Source organism: Phalacrocorax aristotelis, chromosome 2 (genome assembly GCF_949628215.1).
Source record: "Phalacrocorax aristotelis chromosome 2, bGulAri2.1, whole genome shotgun sequence".
Taxonomy (NCBI): Eukaryota; Metazoa; Chordata; class Aves; order Suliformes; family Phalacrocoracidae; genus Phalacrocorax; species Phalacrocorax aristotelis.
This window is the reverse complement of record NC_134277.1, coordinates 117,656,651-117,679,649: the sequence shown is the minus strand read 5'-3', so window position 1 is coordinate 117,679,649 and position 22,999 is coordinate 117,656,651. Positions and strand designations below refer to the sequence as shown.

Sequence of the window (22,999 nt, the reverse complement as noted above, 5' to 3'; positions counted from 1 at the left end):
CTACACTCCAAGACATGAGGCTAAGGATGAATTTTGAAGTGACACACCTCAGGACTGCAGCTTCTGCAACCCACCAGCAGTGCTGTACACCAAGCAAGAAGGCTGCACCACTCGTGGGGGGCTGTGAATGTCAGGAGACGGCAGTGCGAGCTGCTGCCTTAAGAGTGAGAAGCACATGTCATGCTCTTTGCTAGGTGCCTGTACAGTCCAGCCCAAAACCTAGTCAGGAGCAAGGTAACTCCTCCTGGAGAGAATGGAGAAGTACAAACTAGTGAGGACAGACAGAAGCATTTGATGTTGATGGCTCATGCCACAGGAGGGTTATTGCCTTCTGTGCTACCATGGCTTTGTATCACTGCCTTCTGAAGAAATAAAATCAGCACTGAAAGGTATTACTGGGCTTCAATTTCCATAAAAGCAGGGTGACAAAGTTCCCCTTTCTTTATCCTGGTGGAAATCGGGGGCAGTTCTGCCTAAATCAGCAGTGTTACAAAGATGTAAAACTGGTCAAAGTAAGGGACCGGCTCAGTGACAATGCAATCTCTCTGTGAGCTTGGCAGTTCATTCTCTAGCTCCAATAACAAAAACACGGAGATGTGCTAAAGCAGCAGGGGTCCTTAAACTTCTTTATCATCTGGGATCACATCTTAATAGAAGGACTGACTGATGAACACCTCCCTTCCCATTCTCCCATCTAAAAAGATCACCTCCTCTTCCACTTCCTATCATATATCCTCCCTGTGGCAAAGCAATAGCAATTACAGGAATATTAGGGAAGTAATTAATATATTTTAGCCTTCTTTTAATGAAAATCAGCAGCTGAAAAAAAGGAATACAAGCCAATAAAGTGTAACCTGTTATCGGTACCACATGCCACAATTTGGAAACTTGTTTATTAGAAGCCAGAAAAACATTTACACCCATTTAACAGTATTTGGTTAGCCTGTCCTGTGTATTGCTGGATAGGTAATATCACATAAAAGGTTCACACTATCAAAATGAAGCTGTTTTTTGATTAAGAGATCTAATAAGAGAGATGGAGCAAGTTCTGCTAACATTACAGCCACATGTACATATATTGATTTCCTGGAGCCTCCTTCAAATTCTCTTGCGGCTTCTTCTGTGCAGGTTCTATTGGAAGTGCTCTAGGTCCAGTTACGTGTCTGCAGAGGTCTTGCCTGGCAACACCCTGCCAAAAAGTGAACAGAACATGGTCAGGTAGGTGGATGGCTAATCTCACTCTCCTTCCCTCAAGAGTGTGCCAGAGGAGGTTTCTGACTGCACCAGTGGTACACTTCCACCTTTGATAACTCAGACATTATTCTCAGCAGACAGTAATGGAGAGGAGCTTCTTTCCAATTGTTTCTTTCAGTTTGTTTCTAAGTATCTGCACCGTCCTGGGGCTGCTGATCTGTGCTCTGCTAATCTTCGTGGCTGTACAAAGTATCTTTGTGGCATTGCTGCTTCCTTCTGCAAAAGCTTAACCAGAGCCAATGGGATCCTGCGTTTTCACATTTTCCAAGAGCTTCACTTGGTGATCTAAATTCATGTTGCCCTCAAGCTGCCCATGTCTGGGAAATATGTCCGTATCAGCTGCTAGAACACTGACTTGGGCCGTGCTTCCTCTCTCAAGTTCATTTTGGTGTTGTGCTGTGGTTAAACCTATGCACTGCTCTACCAGTGACCCAGCAGTAGGTGACCTCCTTCCCCTTTTCCCTAGCATATTGTCTGAAAAAGTCAAGTGATAATGGCTCATGTTTATTGGTTTCTCTTCAGTAATGTGCATTTCCCACTGGTGTCAAAATGGTTTAGACTGTACGTTGCCAGCACTTGTTCATACTTCTTCGGCCTAATATCATGACTTACTAGTGTTGGAAATATCTTGCAGCTGTTATACAATCCAGATGGGATCTAATTGGTCATCAGTCTAATAGCATAGCTGCAAATGGTTAGTTTCTTTCTTCTGCCATGCATGGTAATTGAGTCTCCAAATCTGTCAACAGCCTGTTGGTAGGCAGCCTTCTCTCCAGTGGGCAGCTCCGTGTGCTTAGACTCTGCAAGCATTGTTATATTTTTCCCCTTCCGGGAGTTGACACGTTCAGACATTACATGATTGTTTATCCTTTTCCTGCTGTTCATAGGCTGAGTTTTTCTGCTGACATGAGCACTACCTGTCACAATGTCTATGCTGGACCATGAGGGCAATATTTGGTTGGTATCTGTCCTCTCTTCCAGGAGCTAGGAACATCAGGAGCTAGGAACATCGAATGAATCACCAGTATCATTCTGTCCAGCCTTTTCCAAGAGCAGACACCCAGCCCTGCAATCAAGAGGTGACCCAGAAGGATCAACAGAACATCTGCTTCACTCAGGCCAAAAGAGTTTTTCACCACGTTGCAGCATGTTATAGATATAATAGCAGAAGACCAATGACTATAACGTGCCATGGAAAGAGGGAGAGCACAAAAGATCAAGGATGTAATCAAGGTCTGAGAAATATCAGGGGACCATTAGAACAATGCCAAGATAATCCTAGAGAGTGGATTGTGCAGCTCTTTTGCTCCTCTTCCAGGTTATTGTGTTCAGAAGTTAATCACATTTCCTTGTGTTCTGTGGATCTCACTGGCATCATATTCATGTACCATATGGATACCATAACAGTATCATTTATTGTACAGCCTCGTCTGTGGCATCCTCACAGCAGACATATAGGTTGATATAATGGTTTCTTTTCCAAAGTCTTCCTTCCCACAACTCACACATGTTCTTCCAAATTATACAGGGGCTGGTACATACATTACTGGAGCAAGACTTCTTTGTTCAGCTTTAGATATTCCCAGTCTCAACATCTAGGTCTGAACTAGATGTCTAGACCCACTTTTTAAGAAGGAAAAACTATCCAAATTACAGTCCCTAAGGCAGACATCAAAAACAGGGACAGTGAACTATACTGTTGAAATGCCTATTTCCTTCCTTTAAATCCAAAGGGTGCCTACATAGCCAGAGTGCCTACAGCATAAGTGCTGAGAGTCAGGTGGGGTGAATCCCACTTCTCGTGGAATATCTGAGGTAATAAAGACTCCCTCAGACCTTCTTTGTCAAGACAGTTTATCTTTACAACTTCTCATCTTTAAATTTCCGCTGTGTCACACTGACGCCTGCTCACATTGCACCATCTCTACTGAAACAGACTAAAAAATTAAAGAAAGAGTATTGAATTTGCTTTGATCTAGTAAATTCCTGTGTGATGCTAACTAGACCAAAAGTTCTGTGAACATGGCTTTCTCTTTTTCATTCCTAGCTGTGTGTAGTAAAGAAAGTGTCTAAGAGCCAGTGAAAAAAAAGGGTTCTTTTTTACAATGAAATGTCAAAACAGATTAGCAGATGGGACTTGTTCCACAGATACCTACGGTCAAAATAGACAAGACAAACACAGGTGGGAGAAAAAAAAAGGAAAATGTGGTTTAACAATGCTGTTTTCCTTCACAACTCAGCAAGACTATGTTTTAAGTATTTCATGCATTTTCTTCCTCTTTCTCAATAGCCCATAACAAAAACAGTCCAGAGCACAAGCAAAGAAACAGGAGCGTTTGAAGAGACAGTGTTTTGAGTGCCACTGTTGGCATTAGTCCATCAGGCTTTTGCTAGATAAGAGTGATGCAGCTGCACCATGTACCGGTATCCTTGCTGGGGGAGACAGATTTCCCTTGGCCTGCTCTCCTGCACCAAGCTCCCTTTGGGTGCATTGCTGTGCAGTTCTCAGTGTCTTTGCCTGACAAATCAGGTCTTCTTTCCAAAGGAAAGTTTTCTCCTTCATAGTCTGACCTGGCACTCTGATAGTGTTAAACAGAAATTTCTAGGTGCGTGTTCTGCTCTTTATATTAGTTTTCTGAAGTTTGCCTGCCCAGCCCTCTCTGAAAGCTTCCAACAAGACTAGCACTCCAGAGTGACTGCTTTTAATACAGACCTTGTAATACAGAGCTCACATCCAGCTACTACAGGCAAGAACAAATTTTAACCTGTGCTCCAGTGTGAGAGAAAATTGCCTTGTCTGCACAGGAGCTCAGAAAGAAGCTCCAGAAAGAAACGATACGTCCCAGTTCTCCTGTTGATAGAGTTGAATTAAGCTTTTTAATGAGTCAGCTATTATTTTTCCAGCCTTAAATCTGTGCAGAGTTGCAATCTGTGCATAGTTTAACCTTCTTAGCTTGATGTTCAAATACAAACCTGGGCAACAATGAAGTTATAAGGTTTCTCCTAAAGGTCTCCATGAAGACAGGCATTTTCAGTGAGCAGCTCCCAAAAAGCAGAACAGATATTTTTAACAGTTGGAAGTCTGTTAGCAGAGACTCTCACAACATTGTAGACGATTAGCATGGGGCTAAAACAGGAATGAAAGTGTTTAATTTGTTGTTACTCGAAGCTATCGTTTATGTCTTCTAATAGAGAAGACCACCGATGGCCTAAAACTCTGTATGCAAGGCCACACCTGTAAACATCAATAACTTCTTGAAAGAGCACTTATGGTAGCAACAAAACCTGAGGTATCTATGATAACATGTGCGTTAATACCCAGCACACAGAGCTATCATTGCAGCCATATCAATCCCAACATCTCCCTCCTAAAACTTGAAGCAACTCTCAGGGACTGGGGAAGAGAACACAAAAGGCGTTGTGAACACCGGTCTAGTCCAAGGACGGACACGGCAATCCTGCACTGTTTCCCTCTTGCCTCTCGTGCTTGGTCTCCCCACTGCACAGGCTGGGGCTGCAGCCTGCACGCTGATACGGTAGAGAATATGTTGGCAGCACTTGTATTTTACCATCACAAGTTGCAGACTACAAGGACTGCTTGCTTTAAATGTATGACAATGCTGCTGTCGTTGTAAATTATACTTTGTTGGTGAGCTACAAGGAAGACAAAATCCTCATGTCTCTGACATACACTTTTTTCATACTAGATCACAAAGATATTTATAGGGACAAGTTGTGTACTGGGTTATAAAACAAGAGACCTAGTTCATGAAAGGGATATTGAATGTGAAGTCAATATAATTTCCTGGTTTCTTATTTATTTTGCAGTTTTATAGAGCGGTCCTAATATTCCATTACCATGCTTGGGATGCAGTCAGACCATCTGGGGCTGTTGTACTCATCCCACTCTACCTGAAGAACCACACGTCCTGTGGGGAGCTGGTCAGTGATTCAGAATATAAGAACAGTAGGTTGGCATAAAAACTGATAACTCTTTAGAAAAAGGTCCCAGCGAAGGCATGTCTTCTTGGGAGCAAAGCCAAATATCTGGCAGGACCAACTCTTCAACCCACAAACAACTTGAGGTCAGAGGAAAGAGCAGCCGGGGCTCTTCATAATCAGCCACCATCCACAGAAAGAGATAAAGTACTGAGGTGACAGCAGCAGAGCACAGAGGCAGGAGCTGCCTGAGAGACGGCCGTGAAGCCAGGCGGAGGGGTGGGAGGAGAGGTCAGTGGAGTAGGGTGATGGATCACCTCTGAGGAAGCACCCAGCAGACACTCAGCTGTTAAAGCTCCAGGGTTCCAGCAAGGACAGGAAGAAGCCACTGCAGTGCCACAGGAGGAAGAGGAGGAGCTAAAAATAGAGGGACCCATCCTTTTCTCCAGCCATAGATAAATACCAGGCAGAGGTTAAGTGAGCAGGGCGAGCCCTGTGAGGCATCTGGTTACGAGAAGTATGCTGGCAGTCATGGAGGTAAAGCCCTTCCCATGCCCCACCTGCAGGTTCAGCCTTTCATGCTACTCCTGAAAGATACACTGGCAGAGCATCCTTCTTCTCATCCTCTCAGGGACCCAGCTCTTCCATTCAGGGGGACTGTGAGGTCTAGAGCCCAGTCCCACCTCGCGCCGCCTCTGAAAGGCTGCTACGCTGTGCAAGTACTTTGCTTCTAATACGGTCTTCATATCCAGCTGTTACAAAACAGCAGAAAACCCTGAGTCACTGAGCTAGATGCTAATGTGTAGAAGGAATACAATTCAGGCAGATGAGTAATGCATGAAAGTCTGGGAGACGAGAATACAGCATATTATTTCTCAGGAGTATGTACAAGGACTTTTATACTAGGCCCAGTTATATATATTGAGTATTCCTACCTATTTTCCTGACTTGCTATTGTTTAACTTTTGTAAAAGCAAACTGGAGATTTTTCTTAAGGAGAGGCTTGAAGGAGGGGGTAGAAGCTTTGTCAATCCAAGAGAAAGATGTCCCAAGTTTAAGAGATGGTATGAATGAGAAACTAATAAATGTTGGCGCCGTACAGCACTGCAGATTCAACACAGAACTCAGCAAAGTTTGTCTGTGTAAAGGTTCTTGATGTATACTTGTTCAGACCTGGAGCTGATTTGAAGCAAAACTTAAAAGTACGGTTCCAAACTTTTTCAAACATCAGCCCTGAAGACTGATTCAGAAAGGATTCTGATCAAAACTCCTCTTAAATAGAAAGTGCCATGTCACTCCAGCTCCAAATGTCTCTTCAAATTCCTTTGGACAGTTTCCCATTACTTTATCTCATGCTCATCCCTTTGTCAAACCAAGCCTTGCTAAGCATCTGCTAGCAATAAGATAGAAATGTCAACTATTGGCTCCCAGCATCTTGACTTCCAAGTAGCTTCAGGAAGGACCCTTCACGGCCCATGATTCTCTTTCTGAACTTTCAGCTGCTCTGATTATCTCTTTCCCAAGAAACAGCCTCACATAAGAACAGCAAACTCTTTTTCTTTAGAGACCTAGCCGCTTTCCTAGATACACTCATTTCCTCTGCAGATACCATGGGAGAGCTACTATGGAGTTGGCCAAAATGATAAGCAGATGCCACTCAGCCCTAGCCTCTGGCTCTGTGTTGCTCTTGGTGGCACATGCTTTCTTCTGACAGCCTAAGCATAAAGCAGTGCCACCATTCTTTTCCTGTGGAAAAGTGCTCCCATCCTCCAAAGACAGGTGATGGCTTTTGCTCCCTTGGTGGACGGTGTTTTGTACCAACCTGAGAGTCAAGGGACCAGGTCTGTAAGTCTTTCCCTATTGCATAATTTCTCAGGAATGGACAAAAAGAGCTTGCAATAGAAAGGATGTTGGATATAGTTTAGAAACCTTGTTTCTGTCTACGCAATCATCTCTCTGATCGCCTGTGGTAGCTCTTGTGTCTGGTATTTCTCAGTTTTGATGGGCAACTTTCTTCTGCTCCGTAGTAATTCAGTGGTGAGAGCCCTGGTTCCTCTGTACATAGTACAGAAGCTAGAAAAGGTCCTAGGACTTTTCTGGGTCAAACAGAAAGCATACTTACTGTAGCCATTCAGGGCTAGACTGCAATCTGCTGGTTATAGCAGACACTTGCCCTAGGGGTAGCATCGACGTGTGGGGTGGCTTTCAGAAGCATGTGTTCATCACTGGAAGCGCAGTCTGTCTGTGCTAGCGTGGGCATCCCTCTCTTCAGGCACACTTTTGTAACATTCTTTCCCATAAAAGACTTGACCCTGAGAATTTTTCATCACCGGTATTTAACCTCCAGTTTCCTTTGCTGTAGGGCCAATCTCATCAGTGTGGTCTCGGCAATGCAATGTGCCAGTGGGGAGGTGATGGGCCCCTCTCACGTGCTGGTCCCTCCTGGGCACAGCTATTCTCCTGAAGTGACAATACTTCAGAGTCTGAGGGAAAAAAAGACAGCACAGCACTTTTAAGCTGTCACGAAGGAAGAAAGGTTCCTTTCATTTTATGTTTTGTTATATAGCAGAAAAAATCTGTCACTTTGCAAGACGCTTGCAACAAACAGCTTTAAAAACTGATTAAGTGGTTCAGCTTTACTTAGCTTTTAATCACTCAGCAGCTGTTTACTCCACAATTCACAGGTACATTTATGTTCCCCTTTAGTTGATGTTGTCAGTCTTCTTCCTTTCTAGCTCCTAATCCCCAACTGAGTGGAACTGTATGTCCCTTTGCAGATTGGACCCAGGTGTGGAAAACGAATTAGTTATGAACGCAGCACACCTATGCCCAGCCCATCAATCAGGGTAAGTACCCCAGAACTAGCAACAGATGACTGGTCTTCACTTCAATGGCTAACCCCTTCTGATATGTGAAAAATGGGCATGGTCAGGTAAGAATGTGGAGATACCTTTTTTTAATCTGACAGTGATGGTCATTCTGTACTGCCTCAGTTTAGCTCAAAAGTAAGTTGCTGTTTCAGTGTTGGGTGAAAATATGGGGCCTGTAAGGATTCAGGGTTAGCAGGAACAGCAAGGTGCAGTGAATCTCTGCAGAGCCAGGAGGTCTATTCTCATACCAAAGTTGGATTTGCTGCAGAAGCCTGAGGCTTCTGGGGTACACACTTTCATCTCTAAATGGGTCTCTTAAAACAAGATTCACAAATGTGTTCCAGTAATAAGTAATGTGACTTTATCAATGGGCTGTGTCCTATTTTGTTGTCTGGGAGAACAACCCAATGAACCACCACGGTTAACAGTATTTCTACCTCTCTATCATATTCTGAGGAATGACTTGGCTTTAAAAATGCACCAGAACCCCCAAAGAGTAGGAAATCCCAAGAGCTGATCATTTTGGAGAATGAAAAGGGTCCAAATGGGTGCTAATATTTCACAAGGGAAGCTTTTAAATGAATGAAATACATCTTGGCTGTTAATAGTGAAGTCTATGATTATTACTGTGAAGATCTGCTTTGCCAATATTTTAAATGGAGAATGAAAGCATGTGCAGTTTTTAGGGAATTTTTTCCCTTTTCATTGAAAAAACACACTGCACATGCAAATTAAAACTGCATTTGCCATACAAGACTATAACGTTTTTGGCACATGTACTCAGCATGCATAAATGTTGGCTGTATTTAAGTTCTCCTAGACATATATAATTAATGAAATACATTTGTGTATAGCCTCATTTTGTGAGCAGCCTAAATTTAGACTGCCTATCCGTTTGCAATGTAAATCTTCATTTTGGTTGGTATATTAAATGTTAATGCTTGTGCTAATTTTTAGTCTCTAACCTTAAGGCAGGTCACACATTGCTTTATTAAAATAAAAGAAAGAAGATTAATTTAGTCACTGGAGTCAACAATTAAAAGTACATGGGAGTTTGGACAAAAAAGTAAGGAAATGATAACTTAATGGCAAAAGGCATGTCCTCCAACAGCTAGGCACCATGGTGTGATCCTTATTTACTTTTATAGTGCACCCCATTGTGCCTATGTGTTGGAAGACATATGTCATGTTTCATCCTCAAGGGCCTAAGTGTGAATTTCCTGTTATTTTTTTCACAACTTTAAAAGTTGTTTCAATGAAGTTTTTGTTGGAAGAACTTTAGTAAAATGTGTTTTATATACTGTCTGTGGCTAACCGGGAAAAATTGCAACCCCAAAGGAAAATAAAGAAGAAAGGCTACAGCCCAAAGGAAAGAAAGGAGAGGGCTGGAAGTGGAACGGAGCTGTAAGCTGGGCTGGGAGTGGGGACGGCGGTCTTTGCTCCCCGACAGCTCCACATGCAGGCTCGGTGGCTGGCAGCGACCTGCAGCCCCCACCAGCACTGCGGAGCTGTGCATTCTTTTCCACTATCCCAAAAGGAGAGATGCTTTGAATATCCGTGGCCACTCTCACACATGGCTGGTTTTGTTGCCCTTCTTGCTCGCAAATTCTCCAGAGCGGATGTGCACACAGTGGCCGTGGGCATACGGACTTCCCCGGAGAAGGCTGCGGGAAGCCCCTCATGGGAAGACTCCTCCGATCCCCACAAAGCAGCAGCCTGCCTGGAAACATCTAGTAGGAAACAGGGACACTCCGTAAAATGCCTTTTTTTTTTTTTTTTTGCCACACTAAGAGCTAATTAGTGCCCTGATTTAGTGTAAAAGCAATTGTGAATAACCATTTTAAGCTACAAGATACTGGGTTTCTTCATAGGGTTTTCACTGGAAATTTTTAAAATTTCAGCAAACACTTTCTACACCTTTTCTAAGGCCTTTGAAATCTCCATCCGGTGCCTTAAAGCAGAATCTCTGATATACAATTTTTCCTCCACTTATGCCAAATATAGCAGAGAAATGCATGGAAGCCGAGCATACTCAAATTTAAGGCCTTTGCCTTGCAAAAATCACCTAGCTAACTTCAGTGAACAAAACTTCACCAACAAAGCTTTTCAGCACCAAAATTCTGTACAAATGCCTTTTAAATGTTTCAAATTTTCTAGAATTAGGCTGTCACTTTTGCAAATGTTCTGTGAAATTTTAGCAGCAATTACTACTAAGCAAAACGTTTCAAAGAAAGGAATTCTAAAAAAGGAACAAAGATAAAAAGAAATAAGCTTGCAACACTGGCTTGGGAGTCAAAACTCTCTTGAAGTGGAAATTAAGCCCAACCCTGTGTATGAGAAGCCGTGTGGTATAGCGGAGCGGACGCATGAGCACTGTGTCTCCCCATGGGGTCTGACCTGTACGACCCTGCAAAGCCCGTTGACTTTGCTGCTTTCTGAGCCCCTTCCCATCCATTACATAGGGGACCAGCCACGTGTGGATGGGCTGCTTGCTGGGTGGAAACTCTCTCTGTTCACATTTTTATAGGTTATTTTTCATGGTGTGATATCTCTCGTGTGGGTTTCTGGTCATTTCTATATTTACAGGGATGAATAAATAGGGGCATACTCTATGGTGAAAGTAAAAATGGGATATCCGGTAAATTTGACATGAAACCTGCACGTCCCCATCTTACAACACAGAAACTATTGGTCAGCACTGATCTTATCTCCTCCATTTTAGGATTTGTTCTTCCAAGAGAGATCATGTCCCAGGAGCGCACACCAGTTCCTGAGTAACTTACACAAGCAAAACGTTCGCTCTTAACACAAATACAAGCAATACCTGCCTCCACAGCAAACCCACTCATCCTGTGGCTAACCAAAAGCTTTCTAAACAAATGTTTAATTCTGCTGGCTCCAAAAGAATGGTGGCACTTATGGCTTTGATTTAGTGGCATAAACTATAAACAGAACAGCAGACACTGGGAAAATAAAAAGAATTATATATGAAAAACACAGAAGAAAGAGTCCAGTGTCTTCCTTGTGAAATGCCAGCTCCAATCTATATAGAGCCAGTGGTAAATTACCCACCTGTTTTCAGTTACTTAACATTAAAAAACACTTATACATCATTACATTTTTGTATCGTATTAGTGAAAATGAATGCTGGAGCAATATGAGGTAAACATTGCTAATGTGGGAGAAGGTTGTTTATATCTACTAATGATAGGATTAACTATGGCAGTGATAGATACACCATGCTCCTTTGAACCCCAGCTCACCACCAAAAACCCACGTGGCAGTACAAAGAGACTTGCTAGGCCAAAACAGGCTTTTCTCCTGCTTTTTGAGACCATTGCAACACAGGAGGTTCACTGACTTAAAATGGCCTATAAGTACCCTGAGTGGCGTCCTGGGGATCCAGAGGATTGTGTACATTTGATTGACTTTAATAGTGTTTTCTGTCACTTATAAATCTTTTTCTCTTTAATGTAATTTGAAAGTAAGATAGGGAAGAGTCTCATTTAATAAATATTTTGTTAGTGCATTTCTTACAGCAGTTCACAGGCACTCAGTTAAGTTTTCCAGCACTTCCACCTCTGAAGTTCGAAAATGTCAGTGTCTGACTTAAGGCAGACCACGGGAGGCCTGATCCAAAGCCCACCGGTGTCAGCAGAAAGGCTCCTGCTGAATGCTGCGGTGTTTTATTGGCCCCACCTGCCCATAAAGCACAGAGCAGCAGAGAGAGCAGCCATGAAATGGATGGCATCTGGGACATGGCACCTCTGGGAACTGCTGTGCCAAACACCAAACTTTGAGATAACATTGCACAAGCCTTTCTGACGATGCAGCCCATGCCGTCCTTAGCAGCCGTGCATGCTTGCTTTCCACCCGTGCTCCTTTGTGGGGTGGACCCTTTAGCACACTCTGTTGTGCTTGGAAGGGGTGACATTCCTGTCCTGAGGGCAGGATTGCTTTCAGTTTATTCCCACCCAAGGTATGTAAATAAAATGGTACCAGGAGCACGCGTTTAATATTCCACTAAGCCACATGTGCTCAGCGCTGGCTTTCCATGGGTGAGCATTGCAGAGCGGATCCTCTCAGGTTCCTGCCTCCTCATCCTGTAAAAAGGGGCAGGATGGTGGCAGAGTCTGAACACCCATTTCTTCTCATTTAACCCAGGCAAATTTGTCTTCTGCAGATCGCTCACAAAGCTCCTCCACATCCTCGTAGAGATCCCCATCCCTGCCTGGCAGGTCTCTGGAGACGTCTGAGGGGCCAGAAGCAATGTGAAAGCTGACTGCAGGCTGATGCTTCTCCCCCCTACAAGAGGCAGCACGCCTCCATGGGGCACCACGGGGCACCTCACCACAAGGGCTCTGGAAGGTTCAGGCTAATCTTCAAGGGAAAAAAAGCCTATCTGAAAAATGGAGAAGAGATAATAACACTTGTGGCTGTACAAGCGAAGATAACAGCAAAAGTAATCAAATCTCATGCTCCTGGGAGGAAACTAATTGCACACAGGGGTCAGGAAGACATTTTCATCCACTGTAGAGCATTGCACAGTTGGCTGCTGAGTTGTTGTTATTATGAAAGAGGGAAATGGAAGGAGGAAGGGGGAGTTTGCTTGATGGTTTTTTTTCCTGAAGAGATGGAGGGAAAGGCAAGAGTCACTCTTGTTTGCCCTTAAGCATCAAGGGCTGGCGTCAGAGGCATAATACCAGGCTGGATGGATACAGTATGGCAACACTGATGTGTCCAATGGATTGGGAGAGTGGGATGCATCTCTCCATGCGCACACATCTGCTATCCCTCACTTGTGAATGTTACTCCAGATGGTAATCAAGAAGGTGGTTTTATAACCCACATTAAGAGGACTGTCTGCTGACAAGTTATGTGTTTTCTTCCCTTGAGTACATGCTGTTAAGATGGATAAGTGCAAATGGTTGAAATTTGGTTGTTAACTCTGAATAATAATAATACTTTGCATTTCTATTGCATCTTCCATCCTTGGATCTCAAAGCACTTTGAAAACGCTAATTAACTGAATCTTACTGCACTGCTGTGAAGCAGGTAATTATTATTACCATTTTTTACAGAAAAAGAAGCTTTGTCATAGTGAAAGAGAGTTTCCCTGGGTCACCAAAGAACCAAAAATAGTCAAGAAATGATGATGACTTCTCAAAGTAAATTAGAAACATTGCATTAATTTCCTGGAAATTAATCTGGTTTTGTTTTTTTCCCAATGAATAAATTAAGCCAAGCTTCACACATTTTCGACTTTTGAAAACCTCTTTTTTGGGACTAAAACACTAAAAAGAAACTATAGACTTTGCACTTTTCACTTTCCTGCTGAACAACCAGAAAAATATCAATCAAGAATGAAAATGGGCTTTGGAAAGCTGAGTTAGTTGAAGAAATAGTTTGATGATTGCAGTTAATTAATAAGAATAATATGGTGCAAACCCATGTCAGCTTCAGTGCCAATTCCCATTCCTTTTGGCCTCATCAGATAGTCTATTACTCTCTTTCCTCTCTCCCCCTCCCCGAAAAAAATGCAAACTCTTTGTGAAGACTACAAAGCTTGTTTTTATTTTGTTTTTCTATTTTTTTCTCCCTGTCATCTGTTTAAAAACACCCTCTAAATGTGCTGCTGAAGGCTGAGACTTCATAGACAATAGGCTCATAAGCTTGCCTAAATGAGAAAAAGAGAGCAAGACAAAGTTTCAGTGTTGATTTTTGCCCATTGCATAATATTAGTTATTTGATTTCTAGACCCAGAATCCATCCTTAAATTAGAGGAAGATGTTGTGGTCCCATCAAAGAATTGAAGACAAATTCTGCTAATCCTTCTGAGAGGTGAGACAATGGTAATGGGGAGTAAGGAGTAACATCTGGGTGGGCAATATTGCCTGTTCATTTCCTCGGCTTAGCTACTGATTGTCACTCTTGTGCCTTTGAGATGCCCATAAGCTTCCAGGGAGACTACATGAAGGTAGAGCAGCTTAATTATGTAGGCTGCTATTTACTAGGTTTCAGCTGAATCCATCAAACTAACTTTGCTTTAACCTGAGCCAGATTTGATTACGAAGCCAATTTATTGACTGGTTTCTCTTTTGGCAGTACATCCTTTGATTTAGATACAGATACTTACCTACTTGAAAAGTAGCAGTGTTATGACACAATTTATATTTTAAAAGCAATATTACATGGAACATAATTTTTAAAAACCAACAAACAAACAACAACAACAAAAAGCCCTTTGAATCTAGAGTAATGGCTACCTGTAAGGCAGTAGCTCACTTGAGAGATTTTGCTCAAGTAACTTATAACTATCAGCAGAACCCCCTAGGGAATTACCGCTGTTTTTGCAGAAGCTGTTTGCAGTGGAATAAACAGACAAGTGCTCTATATATCATTTTAAGTAAGACAAATAAAGTTCTGCTTCCTCCTTACAACGATGTCATTGTCACTTATATAAGAATAATTCTGTGTGACTTTTTATGAATCTTTCCCCTGTGCAGAAGTACAATGGCCTAATTTCCTACACTGCGTATTATAAATAAACGTCCTTCTTCGGCAATCTATAGCCAAGCTGAAATGATCTCACCACAAACAGAGCAGTCTAGAAATGCTAAGGTGCATTCAAGCATCAGCGATGGGTGGAGGGAAGCCCCACCGCCCCAGAAGAGGGTATGTCCATACTGGCTCCTGTCCTGGGAGGATTTCTTACAGCCCTCCTACCACACTCTCACCTTGGGATCAGCCGATGGGAAGGCCTGGGAAAGCCAGTCCTTTTGTCACAGATTTCACTTACAACTCATGGCATAGCTGGGAGACGGTTTAATTTATTTTGTATTCTCAAAGAGGCAACATCAAATGCATGGTACTTGCAAGCGTGGAGGAGACGAGAGCACAACCCCTTGTTTTCTGTACGACCGCCCACTACTATTGCTACGAAGAAACTCTCAGATGGTAAAAACGTGTTAAAAAATTAATAAAAAAAGCTAGAAAGTGTTATTCAAAATGTAATTTTAATACATTGTGAAGGGCTTTTAAGGGGAAATCTGTGTGGGGAGGGCTCATCTCTCTAAGGCTCCAGCTAATGTAGCTGGCTGCCCAGGGGAATGCCGGAGGGAGAGAAAATGGGAGAAATTATATTAAAATGGTGGGAACGTTATTTTATAACTTAAAAAAAAATATTTGTTTTCCCCAGAGTCTTTCAGGTTGGTTTGCTCTTCTGGCTGCATTTGATCTGCCAATAGCAAAGCCCATCTCTGCAGTGATTGTGGAGTTCTGTCTGATATTCCCTGCGTGCCGCGAGCATGGGGATTTCATTTCATACATCATTTCCAGCGAATACCCTCAGTACAAAGCACAGAAGAAATTTCTCCCATATACACATGCACATGCTCACGTCTGTGTGTGCACGCATACATGTGTATGTGTCCATATGAATCAAATCACACTTGGCAGAGATACCCTCTAGCTGTGGTTAAATTCAGGTGATAAATTGTATTTATCCTGTGTCTTTTAGTGCCTCACTTGCACTATCCTGCCTGCTAATCTCTGTTCCTGGATTTGTTCTAATGTTCTGAACCTCTGAGAGTAGCTTCAAAAAGGTTGCCGTTAAAACAACAACAACAACAAAAAAGCAACTAGCAGAGAAATACTTTTTTTCTCCTTAAGTGGAAGCTGCCTTGTTCCTCCCCACCTCCTCAAAAAAAATACAACCAACTCTAGTCCCAGGACTAACACCATACACAGAATGAGCCATTTAAGGTCCAGTATTTTACCATCCAGCAGGGTTAGGAAGGGCTGCTGAAAGGTGTAACTGGAAATGGAAGATTTCTAATGGGCACAGTTGAGCTTTTACGTCTGAGGTATCAGATCTTATTATGATACTGTTTTGTACTCTCTAGAGGTTTCTACAACAGAAGTTTTGTTTCTTCAGCCTTTCGAGTTTTGTTTAACTAGACTTGTGAAAACTAAAGGGGCAGTCTTGTGGTAAGTGAATAGACACTAACATAAGGACAAAGAAGATCTACAAAAGCCCTTCAGAATTTATGTGTAGGGAATTGAAAATGGTACACAGCAGCAGGAAATATCTGCATTTCCTCTTAAGACTATTTACATGTTCTTTCACTACCTGAATCTAATCTGACCATCCTAAACTCACAGTGAAGAAGCTCTCAAACCTAGTCTATTAAGATTTTCCTATACTATTTTACAGTACTTTGAAATCCCAACATGAAAAATGTCAATATAGGCACCACAGGCAAGTCTTCATTATGCTGGTTTTTTTTTATCCATTCTTCCTGGTCTTTCATTGCTTTATTGCATCACAGAGTGGATTAATAGATATATAACTTAGTCTTTATATACTAAGTAAGATACGCAATTTATAGACCATTGGGAATCAAGGGCGAAGAACTAGAAGAAAACTCCTGAGTCATCTAAATCCTCACAAATGCGTGGCTCTGCCTCACCTGACCAGTATGGAGGCTGCGGTAGCTGCTGGTGGGCTGGTGTCACCACTCTTCTGTGGGCAGCTGCCAGCGTTTCCTCAGGCTGTGGGTGGCTGAGGAGCATGGCACGTGTGCCACCACTCTCCACTACTTTGAGAGGTGGCTTATGGGTTTAGGAGAGTTGGCAAGGCTCAAACTGATACCTCTACCTTGTGTGGCTGTGCCATCCCTTCTCAAGTGAAGTTTTATCTACTCTCGCTCATAATCTAAGAAGATAACCTGTCTCTGGGCAGCCTTATTTTAATATCCAGCTTGTCTGTTTTAAGGGAAAAAAATCATGGTATCTAACCTAAACTTTTTCTTCCTTTGTTTGAGGCTGCTACTTCTTGTTCTACCTTCTTGTACTAATGTGAAGAATTCCCTTACTTCATTAAATGCACTTCTGCATAATGGTAATGTCCCCAGTGAGTGATCTCTGTATAAATTCTGTTCCTCTGATATTTTTCCATATGTTTTATACTCTGATCTCTGTATCACTTTGGTGGTTAATCTCTGTATGTTCTCCAGTGCAGTACCTATACACTAGGAGGACCATAAAGTGTTTTGGTGGCATCGTCCTAGATTTACATAGTTGCCATATCACACTTCTGTTTTTATGACAGACTTCTTTTTAATTCAGAGAAGAATACCACTGCTGTAATTTACTTGGGTTACTGCACAAATATAAGCTTTGTGGAGTAGCTAGAATAATAGTCTCAAGCTCTGCCACGTACTGGTTTCTAGATAGCTCCTTTTCAGCTATATCTCTAGCTTTTATTGACACTCCCAGAGTATTATATTTGTTGAAATCGCCATTCAAAGTGCGTATGGACATAATCTTGCTGTATTTTCTGAGTTATCTCTTTTTTTGGTCACTGGACTTGTACATGAAGCATTTCTGAGATGTTGTGAAATATAAACCTGCAAAACAAGAGCACGGTTGTAAGACAAGTGACCCTGATTGAAAGGGTGGCTGTGAAAACTGATTACACAGCAAATTGCCCATCTGCACAGACTCGGAATAAGAACATTTCAAAGCTCATTTGTGGGTTGATGTTGCCATTTAATGCCATTTCCAACAAATCATTCGTAAAATTAATGGCCACAACTACTGCTTGTTTCTCTCAAGCTCTTCTGTGAAAAATAGTTCTTCCATTTATTTAGGAAGATATGTAAAGGAATGGGTGTTATCTGAAGGAAATTGAATGAAGTAATCTTCACACAACCGCGGATACTTGAGCTACTGGTAACATACTGGGTTACTGTATAATTCTGCTCTTCACAATCCACCTGTCAGTTTTCCATTATTAATGTTGTTTTGTTCTGAGCTTTCAAAAATGTTTCTAAATGAACCTGTCACTTGTCTCCCTGCTAAATGTCCCTGACACTGACTTCTTGGCCCCTTGGATGGTGGTTTGAGGAGGGATAGTTTTGGCTCTTTCTTCAACTTCTCTGCTGTCTCTCTTGGGCCAGGAATATCTTCTTATATCCTCTCAAAAAGCAGGACTTCACAGTTCATGCAGACTATGTCCCAGGAGCAGAAGTGCCACTTTTAATTTCCAATACCCCAAATACCTCCTTTTCCAGAACTCCAATTTTTGGGGGATTTTGGGTTCGAAGGTAACCCCTTCAATTGATAGTAGAATTGCACAGCGACTTTGCAAAAGGTTTCACAAAACAGTTACACAAGTAGGGTTCAATTCTAATGAAACAAAGTCTACTGTTTGTTTCCTGATTCCTCTGGATTTCTTTTCAGCTTAGGCTAGACATTATTTAAGACCAATTTCTTCCCTTTTCTTTTGGATGGGTACCCTTCCAAGTCATAGAAATCTGTCTTCCTCCCTAGCACATAGTTTACTTATCCCTAAGATAGTTTGGGAGTTTAAAACTTCTCTCAAAGTGTGTCCTTCTGGCACTTTTTCTGTCCAAGGGTCCTGTGTCTCTGCAACCTCTCCCTGAGACTTTTGGGCTGTGGTTTCACAGTGTGAAGTGTTGGCCACTGGTATTAGCTTAATCCACACCTCTTGCCTCCGAACACCATTTCTTACTCCCCCTGCAAATTATTCCATTTTTCACATGTCCTGTCACAATTGCTTGTGGGATGGAGCTGTGAACTGTACCAGGAAACTCACCCGTCTTTTAAGTCATGCAGGTGTATCCCCCTTCCCCTCATAAATAATGATACTAAAACATAGCCCCAGGATCTATGCATTTTAAAATAAAATATTAACAGTTTATATACTGTGTAGGATAGGTGCAGTATACAAGGATTCACACAGTATATAAATCAACCAGAATTTCAGAAAAAAAAATATATAGAAAGGGAGATATGTCTTGACATGGAGAAACGGTTTTCAGAAAACTACTTTCTTGTTACAGAGATTTCAGTACTGATTTGGAATGTAACTTAATTAAAGTCTCCCTGCATGATTATGATCCCAGACTAATTTTACACTGGCATAATTCCATGAACTTCCACGCAATTGAATTGAGTGTAACTCAAAGAAGAGTCAGATCTTGAGCACTCTGGATCACTGGATCATTCCACTGCTACCTATACACATCATGTTGTGTACTGTCCTTGTATTAGACCATCATCAATTTCCTGCAGAAAATGGGTTACAGCAGGATCCCCATTCTATAGTAATGTGCTTAGCTGCTTATTAAACTCCTAAGAATTATATGCAATGAATCTGTCTCTATTTTTTCTTACCCTTTTTATGATGAAATGGTTCACTCCAAAATCTCTTCCACAGGTAAAAGGAAAATATCTTTTGGGACTCCAGATACATGGACTTTCTTCCTGAGTCAGCAGAGAGCCTGAGACAGTGGTCCTGAGGATGTGGATGCCCTCAAACTATCTCAGGTCCGTCACTGAAGCCTTATCGTTTCTTGTCAACATCGTGATCTATTGTATTAGTGTCCACATGAAGAGCAAGAGCATAGTCACAGTCAGGGGAACCTGCACACACAGTGAAGCTGGGACCCCCTTTGTTTCATGAGTGGATGTGCTTAGCTTACCAGCACATCTGATGGGAATATCTTGATTTGCTTTTGCTGTGGTTTCAACAGGCAAAGAAAAGACACAGAGTCCAGTTCAGCACACATTAAAAAGAGCAAAAATCTCAGAGATTTGTGCCAAGGTAACCCCAAGAAATCCAGTTCAGTTGTCATACGCATTTTGGCAAAGCCCTGTGTTGTCTAGTTACCATGGCAAAATACTGAGATTATTCCACATCCTCTCAGGGAAAGTCCCAGGTCAGGAAGTTGGTGGCTCTTCTGGGGAGCAAGTCATAGAATCATTAAGGTTGGAAAAGACTTCTAGCATCAACAAGTCCAACCATCAACCCAACACCACCATGCCTCCTAAACCATGCCCTGAAGTGCCACGTCTACACGTCTTTTAAATACCTCCAGGGATGGCGACTCCACTACCTCTCTGGGCAGCCTATTCCAATGCCTGAACACTCTTTCAGAGAATAAATTTTTTTTCTAATATACAATCTAAACCTCCTCTGACACAGCTTGAAGCCATTTCCTCTCGTTCTATTGCTAGTAACTTGGGACAAGTGACCAACACCCACCTCACTACAACCTCCTTTCAAGTAGTTGTAAAGACTGATAAGGTCTCCCCTCAGCCTCCTCTTCTCCAGGCTAAACAACCCCAGTTCCCTCAACCTCTCCTCATAAGACTTGTTCTCCAGACCCTTCAACAGCCTTGTTGCCCTCCTCTGGACATGCTCCAGCAACTCAATGTCCTTCTTGTAGTGAGGGGCCCAAAACTGAACACAGTATTTGAGGTGTGGCCTCACCAGTGCCGAGTACAGGGGCACGATCACTTCCCTGCTCCTGCTGGCCACACTATTCCTGATACAAGCCAGGATGCTGTTGGCCACCTTGGCCACCTGGGCACACTGCTGGCTCATGTTCAGCCGGCTGTCGACCAGCACCCCCAGGTCCTTCTCCGCTGGGCAACTTCCCAGCCACTCTTCCCCAAAGTCCAAGCAGCTTGGGAGGATTTCCGAAGTGCATGCTCAAGCAGAGAAGAAAAACAGGTCTGGTCATTTTAGGAGGCTGTATATTAAAAATAAGCGTGCTTGCTACAAGGAGGCTGTTGCCATGATGTTATATTCTTGTGTCTCAAGGTGATTTGAAGACATCCTGGTTTTCCTCAGTTATCCCCTTATTACTGCATCCCTCCCCAGACAAGGCTGAGTTCAAAGATCACCCAATTAGTAAAAGGGAATGGAAGAAAAATATTTCTGTCCCATTCCCCTACCTGATCAAGACAGTTTAATATAAGACAAGGCTTTACTGCACAAGGAAGGTCTTTAGGCTCACTCCTAGGAAAGAACCACTCAAGGTGAATGCAAGTAGATAGTTTCAAACATCACTGCATGACAACAATTTAAAAGTGGGCCAAGATGCCTGTGAAAAGACAAGACTCCCCGAGCAACAATATCTTTGTTCTTTTCCAGTATACTGCCCCGGTGGCTGCAAAAAGCATGATTCTGGTTTTCTTTACGGTGAGTATTCTACTAAGATGCTTGTCCCTTCTTATTGTCTCCCCTAGTGTTTTTCTGCCAGTTCTAATAAATTAACATCCAGCTGGTCAGGTTGCCGCTTTTGGGGTCGGAAGGCCAATATTACCTTGTCAGTGCTGCTCCCGAAGTGTCAGCAAATCTTTGGTTTATCACACCACCGTTCAAACAGTGAGACTCTATAACATATTTTGCAATTTACTTCCCCACTAGTTCAATTTATTTCCTTTTCTTTTGTGTTTGGAAAAGCCACTCGTCACATAATCTCCACCCCGACCTAACAGGGATCTGTAACAGTCTTTGAAGTCTTTTGCAGTTCTCTTTCAATGAGGCAAATGGGAGGTCACAGAATCATCATTGTATCATTGACATTGACATCATTAGTATGTTTCATACTTACATATTTATGTTGCTTGATAGTGTCATCCCTTATATCATGAGAAATTCTCATCTAATCCCAGGAGGCAAACAGCTTCCCATAATGTCAGTTCACACTGCGATTTCTTCATCAGTGCAAAATTGTGTTTTTCTACAGAGGCTTTTTCGTTCAGGAAAAAACAGCTCTGGGTAACAGGAGGTCCAAGCTTCCTGATTATCCATACACTTATTGACCATACAGCATGAAACAACATACTCTGAGCGGAAGTGCAGGTTGGATATTTTTCAGCACAGTGCAGCAGTTATTTTGTGCAAACACAGCAAGCTTCTGGTTTACCACTCTGTGATGGAAGTATTCAGAGTGGTGGTACACTAGAGAGAGACGAAATTAATTTAGATTTTGAAGAGAAGTGGATATCAATTATATGTGCTTTTAAAAAAGATTGTTCAAACCTCATGCTTGGAAGGGAAAGTGTAACAACTCCTGACTGGGTTTTTTTACACATTTTTTTTTTGCAAGCTAGCATTGCACATGTCACTTAGGGGTTTAAAGATTTAAATTCAGCTGACCAATTTCTGCATAAACAATGGGACTGTAAACAGGGCTATAAAAATAACTTCTTATATTTAGTTTGCCAGATTTTCTTAGGTATATTGGGGATGTTTGATTGTATTGGACTAGTTTCAGTTTTTAAGGGAGGCTGGCTGCAGTCGTGCATTCACTGAGGATGCATGGATACTACAGACAGCACAACTAAATTCCCAGAGCAAATTCCTCCTCGCAGTTCACACAGGGTCCAGTATTGCTCACGGTGTCTATGTGCCATGTCCCTGTTCTTAGTGTATGCAGGAGAGCCCTCTAAATTGGTACTGTACGGTGGGAAGAAAAATGGGCTAATTAGACAATCTCCCCAGCCCATTGTGATATAATCTATGGGTAGGTAATCACTTTTACATGAGGCATTGTAAATACAGACATGGCACAACACTTTATGATTTTTAGAACCCTTGCAGCATAATAGTACTAGGAACTGCAATGAAGAGAAAAGAAAGATTTTTGGACCAAGAGCTTTCTGTGCACCCCTACCCACACAAGTGCATGCAATTATATCAGGTGTAACACTGAACTGAACTGCACATGCCATGGTGGTTTTTTAGCCATGGGTACAGTACGATTTACTGTATTATGTAAAAATGGCTATTTTTGCCATCATTTATTATTTGTAGAGTGGCCAAAAGACCCTGGCACAGTGACAGGCTCATTACAAAAACATATAAAAGCAAAGGGAAATATTCAAACATCACTTCATGAAGCCTAAGACAGTCTTAGGTGCTTACAACATGGCTGAAGTTCAAAGGAGTGCTGACCACTTTGGGCCAACCGAACCTTGTCCAGTTCTTTTTAGGGAGTGCAAATAGATGATCCCAGTTGTCTTTTGGTTTTTTTTTGTTTTGTTTTGTTGTTTTTTTTTTTAATTTAGGGACCACAGCACAGAGCTTGAATATGACCCAATGCCTCTTCTTCAAG

General features: G+C 42.2%; 1 long non-coding RNA gene across 1 annotated transcript; it reads right to left on the bottom strand.

The window, feature by feature from the left end:
* Positions 1-893: 893 nt before the first annotated feature.
* On the bottom strand, positions 894-21,597 carry LOC142053942 (uncharacterized). Its single transcript, XR_012659384.1, has 3 exons — positions 21,494-21,597; positions 4,228-4,381; positions 894-2,320 (listed from the first exon to the last, which is right to left on the bottom strand). It is a non-coding gene; the product is annotated as an uncharacterized LOC142053942 (long non-coding RNA).
* Between the last annotated feature and the right edge of the window lie 1,402 nt (positions 21,598-22,999).